Consider the following 18,553-nt stretch of genomic DNA (forward strand, 5'->3'; position numbering starts at 1 on the left):
GGGGCCAGAAAAACTAGAGGAACCTTGCTAGAATGCAGCCCACGAGCTGCAGAAGGGGGAACGTTTAGGTTTATAGCTAAATTTCTGATGACAGGTTCCCTTTAAGGAAAATCTGGACCCTCTTAAAGAATCCCGCACCTGCGGTAAAAAAACGCAACGAAACCTTAACGAAATCCGCATGTGATTTTACCGCGGATTTGCCACGGTTTTTGGTCCCTGCGGGTTTTTACCATTATCTATGTCAAAAACTGCAGGTACCTCCGGAAAAGAAGTGACATGCAAATTAATTCTGCAGCGGAAATTCCGCGGGTAAATCCGCAGGTATAAAAAACGCAGTGTGTGCACAGCATTTTTTTTTTTTATACCCATAGGTTTTACTGGGGAATGACTGCAGAAATATTAGAAACATTTTCTGCAACAAATCTGCGGCAAATCTGCGGCAAAACCACAGTAAAATCCGCGGTAAATCCGCAGCGTGCGCACATGGCCTCAAGCTGTTCTGTTCACTATTGAGTTAGTTGCAAAGTTGGGATTTTTTATTAACCTACACAAAAATGGAGCCATAAATTCAGTTTTTTTAGATAAAAATATCAAAACGTGTTTTTATTAAACATTTATGCAATACGGACAATTAAAAATACAAATCAGAGTGCATGGTGCAGGAAAAAAAGAACTAATCGAAAGTATCATTAAGCAGATAAATATATGGGAGGAGAATAAGTACCTCCTATGGGAAGTGTATTTGATAGAATGTATTGGAAAGTATCAGGTTTAGCCAAAAGTACATATACATATATAATATACAGGTGGATTGAATATCTCTAAGAAAATGCCTATCAGAATTTTTTTTACCAATATAATACACCATGTGGTACTACTCAAATACACCTATATACAGTATAAAGTATCAGCTGGGCGATTGCCCTCATTATAGTAGATAGATAAAACACAAGAATCCATGTAGAACACCTCATGATAGTAAACATTTTCCACTTAGACTGATTCATCTGCCAAAAATGTCATGTATAAGGCAAGCCCAGGTGAAAAAATGGTGCGCAGTACAGGTGAAGTAAGTAAAGGAATTGGATGTATCAAAAAATTCACCCATATAGTGCACCATATAGAGCTAAACAGATACACCTAGATGTAAAGTTTCAGCTGAACATTATTCACAATATATGCTGAAACATCAAGAGCTGACCCGGAAAAGGTATCCTATATCAGCATAGTAACATAGATGTTACATATAGCACAGATATATAGTAGATCGATATAGTCAATCATGTAGTATGAGTCAGATTACATTAAATGCATCATCCGGGTCAAGCACTAAAGGCCCCGTTACACTCAACGACATTGCTAACGAGATGTCGTTGGGGTCACGGAATTCATGACGCACATCCGGCCTCGTTAGCGACGTCGTTGCGTGTGACACGTACGAGCGAGAGCTAACGATGCAAAATACTTACCAAATCGTTGATTGTTAACACGTCGTCCATTTCCCAAATGTCGTTGCTCGTTTAGGACGCAGGTTGTTCGTCGTTCCTGAGGCAGCACACATCGCTACGTGTGACACCCCGGGAACGACGAACAACACTGTACCTGCGTCCTCTGGCAATAAGGTGGGCGTGACTTTCATGTGGCTGCTCTCTGCCCCTCCGCTTCTATTGGACGCCTGCCGTGTGACGTCGCTGTGACGCCGCACAAACCGCCCCCTTAGAAAAGAGGCTGTTAGCCGCCCACAGCGACGTCGCTAGGAAGGTAAGTATGTGTGACGGGGACTAGCGATATTGTGCGCCACGGGCAGCGATTTGCCCGTGACGCACAAACGACGGGGGCGGGTGCTTTCACGAGCGACATTGCTAGTGATATCGCTGCGTGTAAAGCCCCCTTTACCCATATTACACCCAGTTTGAATAAATGATACAAGGACAACCCCTACGCGCGTTTCGCGTGGGCTTTCTCGGGGGTTCCTTGGTATTTTTGTCTATTGTGGGTTTTTGTGCCTAAAACCAGCGGTGGGAAAGTGCATGCTACAGTGTGCAGCACTGGATCGAAAGGTGGATAAATACAAAAGAAATAATAAAAATATATAAATAATAAAATATAATATATGATGGCCGGAAGTGCCGAGGACTTCTGATCAGCGGAGACAGCGGACACTGGTACACACGTCACCGCTGATGAAGCTGCATTGGGTAACATGTTAGCACACCTCTGTGGGTGTGCCACCATGCTAAGATACAAGCACAACCCCTACGTGCGTTTCGCGTGGGCTTTCTCGGGGGTTCCTTGGTATTTTTGTCTATTGTGGGTTTTTGTGCCATTAAAACCAGCGGTGGGAAAGTGCATGCTACAGTGTGCAAAACTGCATCGAAAGGTGGATAAATACAAAATAAATAATAAAAATATATAAATAATAAAATATAATATATGATGGCCGGAAGTGCCGAGGACTTCTGAACAGCGGAGACAGCGGACACTGGTACACACGTCACCGCTGATGAAGCTGCATTGGGTAACATGTTAGCACACCTCTGTGGGTGTGCCACCATGCTAAGATACAAGCACAACCCCTACGCGCGTTTTGCGTGGGCTTTCTCGGGGGTTCCTTGGTATTTTTGTCTATTGTGGGTTTTTGTGCCATTAAAACCAGCGGTGGGAAAGTGCATGCTACAGTGTGCAGCACTGGATTGAAACGTGGATAAATACAAAATAAATAATAAAAATATATAAATAATAAAATATAATATATGATGGCCGGAAGTGCCGAGGACTTCTGAACAGCGGAGACAGCGGACACAGGTACACACGTCACCGCTGATGAAGCTGCATTGGGTAACATGTTAGCACACCTCTGTGGGTGTGCCACCATGCTAAGAGGGTGGACTAGTCGGGGGAAGTAACGCCATTCGTACTAGTCGCTGGCCTCATTAGTATATGATAAAAGATCTTTACAAATACTATTTATAAACATCCCTTTATCTATGCTAGTGTATACAGGGATGGTTAGGCAGGGATTAGGAATATGCACCCAGAACTGCTCGTGGTTCTCTGTGCATATTGCACCTGAGAGGTTCCCTTTCAGCATACTCAAAAAAGCCCCAAAAATCCTAACTGGGATTCTTTTCTAGCCCAGGGTAGTGATGTTGAGACACTAAGCTTCAATAGCACGGGGATGCACAAATGCCAAACATGGGATAATCCCTTTTTCCAAGCAAAATCGAAGTAGAAGAAGGCGGCTTCAGCATCCAGTAATGATTGACATACTATACTATATTACATCAGGTCGCCAACTTCTTTTATCTATTATTCTCTCAGAATGTTGCAATATAAGAACAAATACAAAAAATTTAGAAATTTATATTTTTATGTTTTTTTTGCTGCTGTATATTTTACAAAAAGTCTTTCTAATTTACCTACTTGTATTATTTACTTACAGATTCTATTTATCATTATTAAATGTAACAATTTCTTTTGTCTTTACTTATTTATTTTCAGTCACTATTAAAAGAAATGAATCGGACAACTGAATCGGTGACGGAATATTGCACAAATTGACTTTTGCAGGATCCAAATTGACAAGTTCCCTCCAGATGTTTCCGGCAATAAGAATCAGCATATTGTGCTCAGCCTCGGAGACCTCGCAATTGAAGAGTTGTAGCAATAATACAGATAATTAATCTTTGGCGCATCAGCGGAATGTAATCAGGTTAGATGGGGACCCAAATGGTGATTATTTCATTTATTGCACCTGCAGCGTCTGTACTCTGCTCGCGAATCCGATATTTACTGTTAATCCCTTTGTGATACAATATTGTGACTGTGGATTAATTCTGCTTTAGGCTACTTTCACACATCAGTTTTTTGCCATCAGGTTCAATCCGGAAAAAAACGGGTAAAACGGATCCAGTACCGCATCCGTTTTTTCCCCATAGACTTGCATTGTTACCGGATTGTACCGGATGGCTTTGCGGTGCATCCGTTTTTTTCCGGATGCGGCAAAATAAATAAATGCGGCGGCCGGAGGCAACGTAGCTTGCAACGTTTTTTTGTCCGGCAAAAAAAACGCATCGCGCCGGATCCGGCGCGATACGGCGTGTTTTACAATAGAAGCCTATGGACGCCGGATCCGGCGTAATGCGGTAAAAAACGGATGCGGCCGCCGGATCCGTTTTTGTTAACTGCGCATGCACCAATGTAATTAACAAAACGGATCCAGCCAAAAACCGGACGAAAAGGATGCAAAAACGGATGCAAACCGTATCCACCGGATCCGTTTTTTAACGGATCCGGCATAACGGATCCGTTAAAAAAACGGATCCGGTGGATACGGTTTTCACTTTTTTTTCAGGATCCGTTGGATCAGGAAAAAAAAGGACTGTGCCTGAATACAGAAAACTGATGTGTGAAAGTAGCCTTAGGCAAACATCTATGATGTGTTATTACATGTAATGTAAGGGAGGCTTAACACCCGGAGCAGCGCTCCTCTGACCCCCAAATCTTCATTATTGGCAGAAGGGATAAGGAGGAGGTCGGGTCAGGGGCAGTTTTATGATAATCAGCATTTAAAGGGCAATACCCATCCTGTTTGATATTAATATCAGTGATACAATACACATTTGTAAATGATAATTTCCCTAAATATTTTATAAATGCCCCTTCCTTCCCAATTAAACTATAGGATAGAGGACAGTTTATTTCCTATGATTGTAGCCAAGAGATAGAAGGAGGTGACAACTGTGCTCAGCATATTATTAAATCAGACATTTGGTTGTCAGCAAATTCATTTGTCATTTATTAGAATATAAAACCAGATAGACTAAAATAAACTGGTTCAGCAGAAAGTGTCACAAATCACAGGCTTAGATACACTTACTAAGAAGAAACCACCACCCATTATTGTTTTAGATGCACTTGGTCAGTCGACAGTATCACGTTTTATAGGTGTAGATACACCGGCTCCACAGGAACAACATGCTTTATAGGTTTAGATATACACACCAAATAGAAAGTATTACACATTATAGGCTTAGATACACTTGTTCTGCTGACAATATGTTGCATTATAGGCTTAGATACACTTGCTACGCAAAAACTATCACACCTTATAGGCTTAGATACACTTGCTCAGCTGACAATATCACACATTGTAGGCGTTGATGCACTTGATCAGCCAACAATATCATGTATTATTGGTTTAGATACACTTGCTATGCAAAAACTATCACCCAATATTGGCTTAGATGCACTTGATCAGCTGACAATATCTCACATTATTTGCTTAGATACACTTCATCAGCCAACAATATCATCCATTATAGGCTTAGATGCACTTAATCAGAAGACAATATCACTCATTATAGGCTTAGATACACTTGATCAGCCAACAATATCATGCATTATAGGCTTAGATAAACTTGCTCAGCCAACAATATCCGACATTATAAGCTTAGATACACTTGGTCAGCCAACAACACACATTATATGCTTAGATACACTTGAGCGGCCAACAATATCATGCAATATAAACTTAGATACGCTTGATTAGCCATAAATATCATGCATAATAGGCTTACATACACTTGATCAGCTGACAATGTCACACATTATAGGCTTAGATACACTTGACTAGCAGACAGTATCACACATTATAGGCTTAGATAAACTGTATGTAAAAACTATCACTCATTAAAGGCTTGGATACAGTTGCTCAGCTGACAGTATCACTCATGATAGGCTTAGGTACACTTGCTACTCAAAAACTATCACACATTATAGGCTTAGATGCACTTACTTGGCCAACAGTATCACAAATATAGGCTTAGATACTCTTGCTTCACAAAACACTATCACACAATATAGGCTTAGATGTACTTGATCGGCTGACAGTATTACACAATATAGGCTTAGATGCACTTGCTTGGCCAACAGTATCACACATATAGGCTTAGATACACTTTCTACGCAAAGCACTATCACACATTATAGGCTTTGATATACTTGCTTTGCTGACAGTATCACACAATATAGGCTTAGATGCACTTGCTTGGCTGACAGTATCACACAATATAGGCTTAGATGCACTTGCTTTGCTGACAGTATCACACAATATAGGCTTAGATGCACTTGCTTGGCTGACAGTATCACACAATATAGGCTTAGATGCACTTGCTTGGCTGACAGTATCACACAATATAGGCTTAGATGCACTTGCTTGGCTGACAGTATCACACAATATAGGCTTAGATGCACTTGCTTGGCTGACAGTATCACACAATATAGGCTTAGATGCACTTTCTTGGCTGACAGTATCACACAAGGCATGCTTAGATACATTGGCTAAACAGACAGTATCATATAATATAAGCTTATATAAATCCACCTGCTGACAGAATAACACATAACAGTCTTAGATACACTGACATAGCAAACAGTATCACACATGATAGGCTTAGATACTACAGCTCAACAGACAATATCATATTTGATAGAATTAGATACAATGCATCAGCTCAGGAGATAGCATCACATCCTGGGCTTGGATACCAATACTCATCAGTTAGTGTCTTGGCTAAAATAACAAAATCAGCACAATCACAGTCATGTGAGGCTTAGATACACCAGCTCATTGGCACAATGTCTTTATTACAAGATGTTGCCAACTAGGTGCCACCTCTGTGTGGTCACAATCCCATGAATGAACTGGGAAAAACAATATATTCTTGATTGACAGCTATTCCGGAATGAGAGGAAGTGATTTAAGGTCACATTTTTTTTTATTTGTTTTTTAAACTTTTTTTTTTGTTTCTGAAGATAAAATTTCAGCCACAGAGTGAAGGTATTTTCTACTTCTATTATGTCCATGTGTTCAGCACAGAATCACATATCAACACATCTGTTTAATCTGATCTGGAAAAAAAAACTAAAAGTAACAAAAAAAAATAAAATAATAAAAGCCCACGAATCCCTCGGCCATAAACGACGGCAAAAATCACTTCCTGTCTGATTGAATGCAGCCTGTTGTACCTCCGCTTACCGACTGCAGGTACAACAATGGGGACAATGTTTTGTCCTCCAGAGCCTCTTGTATCTTATCATTAACTGGATACAGAAAACTGATACTGGTTTCTGTTTTGCAGTTTCACTGACTTTTTTTTTTCTGCTCAACTTTCTGCTGACAGACGTCTGGTCATTTCTGTTTTCTTTTAAAAAGTAGTTTGTTCTTGTAGCTGATTACATCTTATAATTGTAAAATGTAAAAATATTACCGTTTAAAAGAAAATATAAAAATTGGACTTTATTAAAGGCATTAATGTATCAAAATATTACAATATTATAGTGCTACTACATACTACTGTAATACTGCACACTGCGTACAATAGTATATCTACTATAATACTGCCCACTACGTACAAGAATAGAACTACTATAATACTAACTATATATACAAGAATATAACTAGTATAATACTGCCTGTATATACAAGAATATAACTACTATAATACTGCCCCTATGTACAAGAATATAACGACTATAATACTGCCCCTATGTACAAGAATATAACTACTGTAATACTGCCCACTGCGTACAAGAGTATACCTACTATAATACTGCCTCCTATGTACAAGAATATAACTACTATAATACTGCCCCTATGTACAAGAATATAACTACTATAATACTGCCCCTATGTACAAGAATATAACTACTATAATACTGCCCCTATATACAAGAATATAGCTACTATAATACTGCCCCTATGTACAAGAATATAACTACTATAATACTGCCCACTGCGTACAAGAATATAACTACCATAATACTGCCCCTATGTACAAGAATATAACTACTATAATACTGCCCCTATGTACAAGACTATAACTACTATAATACTGCTCCGATGTATAAGAATATAACTACTATAATACTGCCCCTATGTACAAGAATATAACTACTATAATACTGCCCCTATGTACAAGAATATAACTACTATAATACTGCCCCTATATACAAGAATATAGCTACTATAATACTGCCCCTATGTACAAGAATATAACTACTATAATACTGCCCACTGCGTACAAGAATATAACTACCATAATACTGCCCCTATGTACAAGAATATAACTACTATAATACTGCCCCTATGTACAAGACTATAACTACTATAATACTGCTCCGATGTATAAGAATATAACTACTATAATACTGCCCCTATGTACAAGAATATAACTACTATAATACTGCCTCTATGTACAAGAATATAACTACTATAATACTGCCCCTATGTACAAGAATATAACTACTATAATACTGCCCCCTAAGTACAAGAATATAACTACTATAATACTGCTCCCTATGTACAAAAATATAACTAATATAATACTGCCCCATGTACAAATATATAACTACTATAATACTGCCCCCATGTACAAGAATATAACTATTATAATACTGTCTCTATATACAAGAATATAACTACAATACTGCCACTATGTACAAGAATATAACTACTATAATACTGCTCCTATGTACAAGAATACAACTATTATAATACTACCTCCTCTGTACAAGAATATAACTACTATAGTACTGCTCCTATGTACAAGAATATAACTATTATAATACTACCCCCTGTGTACAAGAATTTAACTACTATAATACTGCTCCTATGTACAAGAATATAACTACTATAATACTGCCCCCTATGTTCAAGAATATACAGTTAGGTCCAGAAATATTTGGACAGTGACACAATTTTCGCGAGTTGGGCTCTGCATGCCACCACATTGGATTTGAAATGAAACCTCTACAACAGAATTCAAGTGCAGATTGTAACGTTTAATTTGAAGGTTTGAACAAAAATATCTGATAGAAATTGTAGGAATTGTCACATTTCTTTACAAACACTCCACATTTTAGGAGGTCAAAAGTAATTGGACAAATAAACCAAACCCAAACAAAATATTTTTATTTTCAATATTTTGTTGCGAATCCTTTGGAGGCAATCACTGCCTTAAGTCTGGAACCCATAGACATCACCAAACGCTGGGTTTCCTCCTTCTTAATGCTTTGCCAGGCCTTTACAGCCGCAGCCTTCAGGTCTTGCTTGTTTGTGGGTCTTTCCGTCTTAAGTCTGGATTTGAGCAAGTGAAATGCATGCTCAATTGGGTTAAGATCTGGTGATTGACTTGGCCATTGCAGAATGTTCCACTTTTTTGCACTCATGAACTCCTGGGTAGCTTTGGCTGTATGCTTGGGGTCATTGTCCATCTGTACTATGAAGCGCCGTCCGATCAACTTTGCGGCATTTGACTGAATCTGGGCTGAAAGTATATCCCGGTACACTTCAGAATTCATCCGGCTACTCTTGTCTGCTGTTATGTCATCAATAAACACAAGTGACCCAGTGCCATTGAAAGCCATGCATGCCCATGCCATCACGTTGCCTCCACCATGTTTTACAGAGGATGTGGTGTGCCTTGGATCATGTGCCGTTCCCTTTCTTCTCCAAACTTTTTTCTTCCCATCATTCTGGTACAGGTTGATCTTTGTCTCATCTGTCCATAGAATACTTTTCCAGAACTGAGCTGGCTTCATGAGGTGTTTTTCAGCAAATTTAACTCTGGCCTGTCTATTTTTGGAATTGATGAATGGTTTGCATCTAGATGTGAACCCTTTGTATTTACTTTCATGGAGTCTTCTCTTTACTGTTGACTTAGAGACAGATACACCTACTTCACTGAAAGTGTTCTGGACTTCAGTTGATGTTGTGAACGGGTTCTTCTTCACCAAAGAAAGTATGCGGCGATCTTCCACCACTGTTGCCATCCGTGGACGCCCAGGCCTTTTTGAGTTCCCAAGCTCACCAGTCAATTCCTTTTTTCTCAGAATGTACCCGACTGTTGATTTTGCTACTCCAAGCATGTCTTCTATCTCTCTGATGGATTTTTTCTTTTTTTTCAGCCTCAGGATGTTCTGCTTCACCTCAATTGAGAGTTCCTTAGGCCGCATGTTGTCTGGTCACAGCAACAGCTTCCAAATGCAAAACCACACACCTGTAATCAACCCCAGACCTTTTAACTACTTCATTGATTACAGGTTAATGAGGGAGACGCCTTCAGAGTTAATTGCAGCCCTTAGAGTCCCTTGTCCAATTACTTTTGGTCCCTTGAAAAAGAGGAGGCTATGCATTACAGAGCTATGATTCCTAAACCCTTTCTCCGATTTGGATGTGAAAACTGATATTGCAGCTGGGAGTGTGCACTTTCAGCCCATATTATATATATAATTGTATTTCTGAACATGTTTTTGTAAACAGCTAAAATAACAAAACTTGTGTCACTGTCCAAATATTTCTGGACCTAACTGTAACTACTATAATACTGCCCCCTATGTACAAGAATATAACTACTATAATACTGCTCCTATGTACAAGAATATAACTACTATAATACTGCTCCTATGTACAAGAATATAACTACTATAATACTGTACCTATGTACAAGAATATAACTACTATAATACTGCCCCTATGTACAAGAATATAAATACTATAATACTGCTCATATGTACAAGACTATAACTGCTATAATACTACCCCGTATAAAGAAATATAACTACTATAGTAATGTCTTAATTTTCTAATAATCATGTTATCAGTCTAGTTATAAAATGAAATATGTCATGAGTGCCAGTGTGTTCAGTCTCCACCCTCCCAGCTGGACTATCATCTTCAGCCTGTACTGAACAGGGTGAGATCTCAGCAGCAGGAGGGACACTACGGAGCTTGTCAATCAGGCTAGGTGGGTGAAGGTTAAGTTACATTTTCATATAAAATTATGCAGCCAGTTTGACACAGATTTTCCAAGTAAATACAGCAGCCTCATCAGGTCCAAGAGACCAATTTAATAATATATGCAGCTTTTATTGTAAAACCTGGTGACTGATTCACTTGAATGTTTAATATTTCTAATTTTAACCAAAGTTCCTTTTTTGCCTTCAGATACAGATCAATTATATGAAGATTTATTTTTGGCGATTGTGCACCTTCTCGCCCCTTCAGCATCTGCTCCTTCTGATTTCTTTGCTCAATCATTTCATCCACCTCACCTGCAAGCTCTTTTATGAAGCATCATCAGTCCTAATGACAAAATGAGGCAGCACGCTGCTTGAACACACAGCTGAGATCTGCAAGGACGCTCTCCCATGGAAGTAAACACTTTCCCAGCTTTATGGATCACTTTTAAAGGGATCATCCCACAATCCGAATAATGTCCAATGCTGGAGCTCCACCACCTGGGCCACCTCTGAAGATCATTAGATTTATTTATGAGGCCAAGGGAACCGCCGAGTGTCGGGATTTGACCTGTTCTATCAGGGCTCTTGTGTGACCACGATTCCACGGGAAAACTCTTCCTTAGGCTATGTCCGCACGTTGCGTCGGAGTACCTGCAGTATATTCTGCACGTTTTCCTTCCCTTGGTTTTTGACCAAATGGCTTTTGACCATTTTTTAGCGCTAAAAACGCATGCGTTTTTAGTGCGTTTTTAGCGCTTTTTACCTGCGTTATCACCTGCGTTTCTGCAGATGCGTTTTTGAGATCAAGACACTGAGAAATAAAGTTGAATTAATCAAAAAGAATGAAAAAAGAGAAAAAAAGTATAAAATTAACTTTTAATAAAATTATATGGGAAATTATCAATTTTAATGAAAAAATAGTGGTTATGCACATTTTATCAGAAAAATAGGTGAAGTTTATATTTTTATAACATTTAAATTTTCGGTTATTGTGTGTGTGTAAAGGAACATTAGAACCCATTAATTTTTGGCCAGAAAAGCATGCGTTTTTGGAGCCAAAAACGCAGTGGAAAAGCAGGTAAAAGGCATGAAAAACGCAGGAATTGTGATTTTGGTTGCGTTTTGCCATTTCTCATTGACTCCAATGTTAAGGAAACGCTGCAGAAATGGCAAAAACAACTGACATGCTGCTTCTTTTTCAGCATGGTTTTTGACCACAAATATGCAAATTAAACGCTGCTGAAAAAAAAGCAAAGTGCAGACAGGATTTCTGCTTTTCCCACAGACTTTGCTGGAAATCAAAAACGCATGCGTTTTTGCGCAAAAACGCTGCTGCCAAAAACGCTGCAGAAACGCGGAAAAAAACGCAACCTGCGAACATAGCCTTACTCCATTCATTCAGCAAGAAGAAGCTGGGGCTCTCCAATTATAAATCTGTTTATAATGTTCCATAATTAATTGCAGATATTACATAGAGGGATGAGGCCAGATCAGGGGGCGAACAAAACATTGGTGCAGCCGCACACGGGCCCTGGTGGCCAGGAGGCCCATTTCTACCTCCAAACCAGGTGGAATTGTGCATTTTGATGAGTTATGGGGCTGCAAAGTGCCCATATATTGTACATATATATATATATATATATATATATATATATATATATATTATATATTGTTCCCGCACAGGGGCCCTTTTCTGTCTGTGGGCCAAATTAAAATAATAATAATAATAATCTTTATTTCTATAGCGCCAACATATTCTGCAGCACTTTACAATTCAGGAGGATCATATACAAACAAGTAACAGTTATAGAAAATACAAACTATAGTTATATTGATCATTCAAAGCTCTGCGCTACATACCCTGTTTTTCCAAAAATACGACCTAGCAGGAATTTTCAGCGTAATGCTTAAATATCAGCCCTACCCCAAAAATAAGCGCTAGTCGCGGTTCAATACAGAAGTGTCCATGGAGCGAAAAAAGTTAGAGAATACTGCAGGACACTTCATTATAGAAAGCAGACACCCCCGAAAGAGGGAAGACAGAAGATAGAAGACCCTCAATCATACTCAATAGATACTCAATAGATGCCAAACGGGAGGACAGGTGGTGGAACGCACACCCACCCACAGATCGGACACAAAATACCACATCAGATCGCACACAGTCACCAGAGCCGGAGACACCGATTACTTCTGGCCAGCAGGGGAACCTGGGACGCAGTGCGGTGGAGCGCGAGGACCTGCTGTGGAACATATGAAGGACCTGCAGTGGAATGCATTGATACATTGCACCGCAGGTCATCGCACTCCCCTGTACTGCATACCATCTTCTCGTACCGACCGGATGGGTGTCACCAGATGTGGTAAGTTTGTGTGTGTGATCTGATGTGTGTGTGTGTGTATGAATCTGTGCACACGCGATCTGATGTGTGTGTGTGTATGAGTGTGTGTGCACAATCTGATGTGTGTGTGTATGAATCTGTGCACACGCGATCTGATGTGTGTGTGTATGAGTGTGTGTGTGCGCAATCTGATGTGTGTGTATGAATCTGTGCACACGCGATCTGATGTGTGTGTAGATATGAGTGTGTGTGTGCGCAATCTGATGTGTGTGTATGAATCTGTGCACACGTGATCTGATGTGTGTGTGTGTGTATGAGTGTGTGTGTGCGCAATCTGATGTGTGTGTATGAATCTGTGCACACGCGATCTGATGTGTGTGTAGATATGAGTGTGTGCGCAATCTGATGTGTGTGTGTATGAATCTGTGCACACGCGATCTGATGTGTGTGTGTATGAGTGTGTGTGTGTGCGCAATCTGATGTGTGTGTATGAATCTGTGCACACGCGATCTGATGTGTGTGTGTGTCTATGAGTGTGTGTGCGCGCAATCTGATGTGTGTGTATGAATCTGTGCACACGTGAAGATATGAGTGTGTGTGTGTGCGCAATCTGATGTGTGTGTATGAATCTGTGCACACGCGATCTGATGTGTGTGTGTATGAGTGTGTGCGTGCGCAATCTGATGTGTGTATGAATCTGTGCACACGCGATCTGATGTGTGTGTACATATGAGTGTGTGCGCAATCTGATGTGTGTGTATGAATCTGTGCACACGTGATCTGATGTGTGTGTATGAGTGTGTGTGTGCGCAATCTGATGTGTATGTATGAATCTGTGCACACACAATCTGATGTGTGTATGTATGAGTGTGTGTGCGCAATCTGATGTGTGTGTGTGAATCTGTGCACACGCGATCTGATGTGTGTGTGTGTCTATGAGTGTGTGTGCGCGCAATCTGATGTGTGTATGAATCTGTGCACACGCGATCTGATGTGTGTGTGTGTATGAGTGTGTGTGCGCAATCTGATGTGTGTGTATGAATCTGTGCACACGCGATCTGATGTGTGTGTAGATATGTGTGCGCAATCTGATGTGTGTGTATGAATCTGTGCACACGTGATCTGATGTGTGTGTGTATGAGTGTGTGTGTGCGCAATCTGATGTGTGTGTATGAATCTGTGCACACGTGAAGATATGAGTGTGTGTGTGTGCGCAATCTGATGTGTGTGTGTATGAATCTGTGCACACGTGATCTGATGTGTGTGTGTGTGTATGAGTGTGTGCGCAATCTGATGTGTGTGTATGAATCTGTGCACACGCGATCTGATGTGTGTGTATGAGTGTGTGCGTGCGCAATCTGATGTGTGTATGAATCTGTGCACACGCGATCTGATGTGTGTGTAGATATGAGTGTGTGCGCAATCTGATGTGTGTGTATGAATCTGTGCACACGTGATCTGATGTGTGTGTATGAGTGTGTGTGTGCGCAATCTGATGTGTATGTATGAATCTGTGCACACGCAATCTGATGTGTGTATGTATGAGTGTGTGTGTGCGCAATCTGATGTGTGTGTGTGAATCTGTGCACACGCGATCTGATGTGTGTGTGTGTCTATGAGTGTGTGTGCGCGCAATCTGATGTGTGTATGAATCTGTGCACACGCGATCTGATGTGTGTGTGTATGAGTGTGTGTGCGCAATCTGATGTGTGTGTATGAATCTGTGCACACGCGATCTGATGTGTGTGTAGATATGTGTGCGCAATCTGATGTGTGTGTATGAATCTGTGCACACGTGATCTGATGTGTGTGTGTGTATGAGTGTGTGTGTGCGCAATCTGATGTGTGTGTATGAATCTGTGCACACGCGATCTGATGTGTGTATGTATGAGTGTGTGTGTGCGCAATCTGATGTGTGTGTGTGAATCTGTGCACACGCGATCTGATGTGTGTGTGTGTCTATGAGTGTGTGTGCGCGCAATCTGATGTGTGTATGAATCTGTGCACACGCGATCTGATGTGTGTGTGTATGAGTGTGTGTGAGCAATCTGATGTGTGTGTATGAATCTGTGCACACGCGATCTGATGTGTGTGTAGATATGTGTGCGCAATCTGATGTGTGTGTATGAATCTGTGCACACGTGATCTGATGTGTGTGTGTGTATGAGTGTGTGTGTGCGCAATCTGATGTGTGTGTATGAATCTGTGCACACGCGATCTGATGTGTGTATGTATGAGTGTGTGTGTGCGCAATCTGATGTGTGTGTGTGAATCTGTGCACACGCGATCTGATGTGTGTGTGTATGAGTGTGTGTGTGCGCAATCTGATGTGTGTGTATGAATCTGTGCACACGCGATCTGATGTGTGTGTAGATATGAGTGTGTGCGCAATCTGATGTGTGTGTGTATGAATCTGTGCACACGTGATCTGATGTGTGTGTGTGTGTGCGCAATCTGATGTGTGTGTGTGAATCTGTGCACACGCGATCTGATGTGTGTGTAGATATGAGTGTGTGCGCAATCTGATGTGTGTTTGTGTATGAATCTGTGATCTGATGTGTGTGTGTATGAGTGTGTGTGTGCGCAATCTGATGTGTGTGTATGAATCTGTGCACACGCGATCTGATGTGTGTATGTATGAGTGTGTGTGTGCGCAATCTGATGTGTGTGTGTGAATCTGTGCACACGCGATCTGATGTGTGTGTGTGTCTATGAGTGTGTGTGCGCGCAATCTGATGTGTGTATGAATCTGTGCACACGCGATCTGATGTGTGTGTGTGTGTATGAGTGTGTGTGCGCAATCTGATGTGTGTGTATGAATCTGTGCACACGCGATCTGATGTGTGTGTAGATATGTGTGCGCAATCTGATGTGTGTGTGTATGAATCTGTGCACATGTGATCTGATGTGTGTGTGTGTGTATGAGTGTGTGTGTGTATGAATCTGTGCACACGCGATCTGATGTGTGTATGTATGAGTGTGTGCGCAATCTGATGTGTGTGTGTGAATCTGTGCACACGCGATCTGATGTGTGTGTATGAGTGTGTGTGTGCACAATCTGATGTGTGTGTGTATGAGTGTGTGTGTGCACAATCTGATGTGTGTGTGTATGAATCTGTGCACATGCGATCTGATGTGTGTGTGTATGAGTGTGTGTGTGCGCAATCTGATGTGTGTGTGTGTATGAGTGTGTGCGTGTATGAGTGTGTGTGTGTGCACAATCTGATGTGTGTGTGTATGAATCTGTGCACACGCGATCTGATGTGTGTGTGTATGAGTGTGTGTGTGCACAATCTGATGTGTGTGTGTATGAGTGTGTGTGTATGAGTGTGTGTGCGCGCAATCTGATGTGTGTATGAATCTGTGCACACGCGATCTGATGTGTGTGTGTGTATGAGTGTGTGTGCGCAATCTGATGTGTGTGTATGAATCTGTGCACACGCGATCTGATGTGTGTGTAGATATGTGTGCGCAATCTGATGTGTGTGTGTATGAATCTGTGCACACGTGATCTGATGTGTGTGTGTGTATGAGTGTGTGTGTGCGCAATCTGATGTGTGTGTATGAATCGGTGCACACGCGATCTGATGTGTGTATGTATGAGTGTGTGTGTGCGCAATCTGATGTGTGTGTGTGAATCTGTGCACACGCGATCTGATGTGTGTGTGTATGAGTGTGTGTGTGCACAATCTGATGTGTGTGTGTATGAATCTGTGCACATGTGATCTGATGTGTGTGCGCAATTTGATGTGTGTGTATGAATCTGTGCACACGCGATCTGATGTGTGTGTGTATGAGTGTGTGTGTGCGCAATCTGATGTGTGTGTATGAATCTGTGCACACGCGATCTGATGTGTGTGTAGATATGAGTGTGTGCGCAATCTGATGTGTGTGTGTATGAATCTGTGCACACATGATCTGATGTGTGTGTGTGCGCAATCTGATGTGTGTGTATGAATCTGTGCACACGCGATCTGATGTGTGTGTAGATATGAGTGTGTGCGCAATCTGATGTGTGTTTGTGTATGAATCTGTGCACACGTGATCTGATGTGTGTGTGTATGAGTGTGTGTGTGTGCGCAATCTGATGTGTGTGTATGAATCTGTGCACACGCGATCTGATGTGTGTATGTATGAGTGTGTGTGTGCGCAATCTGATGTGTGTGTGTGAATCTGTGCACACGCGATCTGATGTGTGTGTGTGTCTATGAGTGTGTGTGCGCGCAATATGATGTGTGTATGAATCTGTGCACACGCGATCTGATGTGTGTGTGTGTGTATGAGTGTGTGTGCGCAATCTGATGTGTGTGTATGAATCTGTGCACACGCGATCTGATGTGTGTGTAGATATGTGTGCGCAATCTGATGTGTGTGTGTGTATGAATCTGTGCACACGTGATCTGATGTGTGTGTGTGTGTGTATGAGTGTGTGTGCGCAATCTGATGTGTGTGTATGAATCTGTGCACACGCGATCTGATGTGTGTATGTATGAGTGTGTGTGTGCGCAATCTGATGTGTGTGTGTGAATCTGTGCACACGCGATCTGATGTGTGTGTATGAGTGTGTGTGTGCACAATCTGATGTGTGTGTGTATGAGTGTGTGTGTGCACAATCTGATGTGTGTGTGTATGAATCTGTGCACATGCGATCTGATGTGTGTGTGTATGAGTGTGTGTGTGCACAATCTGATGTGTGTGTGTGTATGAGTGTGTGTGTGCGCAATCTGATGTGTGTGTGTATGAATCTGTGCACACGCGATCTGATGTGTGTGAATGTTGGCCAGAAACAGGGGAGAACCACATGGAGCATATCTGCTGGGAACAACAACTGGAGATTGCAGGAGGATCTGGGAGCCACGCAGACGCCTGAGGTCTGGTAGGTATGGGTCTCTTGGGAAGGGGGGTCTGCTTTTATAGGGGGGGTAAATATTACCTTCTTGAAAATAAGCCCTAGTGCTTTTTTTGGGTCAAAAAAGAAATATAAGACAGTATCTTAATTTTGGAAAAACAGGATATTACAGAGCTGCGCATTGACATATGTCTAGGGCACAGGAGAGGCTTTCAGCTGCACCCCACACAGCAACATACATGGCACAGGCAAGGTTCAAACACCAGCCCAATGCAGCAAGGGGTAGAGAGCTTTGCTGAACATTGCACTTACATTATCAACAGAAAATAAGGGATTCTATAAAAGAAGATTACACACAGTTAGGTAGACTTATTCCTCTTATTATCACAGATACCAAGGTATCATTGTATTCGGCTTCCTTTGACCAGCTCAGGAGGGTTGATCTCCCTTTGAGTATAATGTTACAAATTGGAGTATATGGAATTCATACACTTACATCTGAATTTTAAAGTTTTGGGTGATTCATTTTACAGCTCCAGGCCGTCATTATATTAACTCT

The 18,553-nt window shown here is 41.2% G+C and overlaps 1 long non-coding RNA gene across 1 annotated transcript in view; it reads left to right on the forward strand.

Annotated features, from left to right (window-relative positions):
* The window catches only part of LOC142248931 (uncharacterized), an 82,163-nt gene extending 70,445 nt beyond the window's left edge, over window positions 1-11,718 (forward strand). Inside the window, exons 2-3 of the long non-coding RNA XR_012724963.1 lie at window positions 3,502-3,712; window positions 11,009-11,718. This is a non-coding gene — a long non-coding RNA (uncharacterized LOC142248931). The remainder of the gene's footprint in view (window positions 1-3,501; window positions 3,713-11,008) is intronic.
* The last annotated feature ends 6,835 nt before the right edge of the window (window positions 11,719-18,553 follow it).

This window comes from Anomaloglossus baeobatrachus, chromosome 8 (genome assembly GCF_048569485.1).
Source record: "Anomaloglossus baeobatrachus isolate aAnoBae1 chromosome 8, aAnoBae1.hap1, whole genome shotgun sequence".
NCBI lineage: Eukaryota > Metazoa > Chordata > Amphibia > Anura > Aromobatidae > Anomaloglossus > Anomaloglossus baeobatrachus.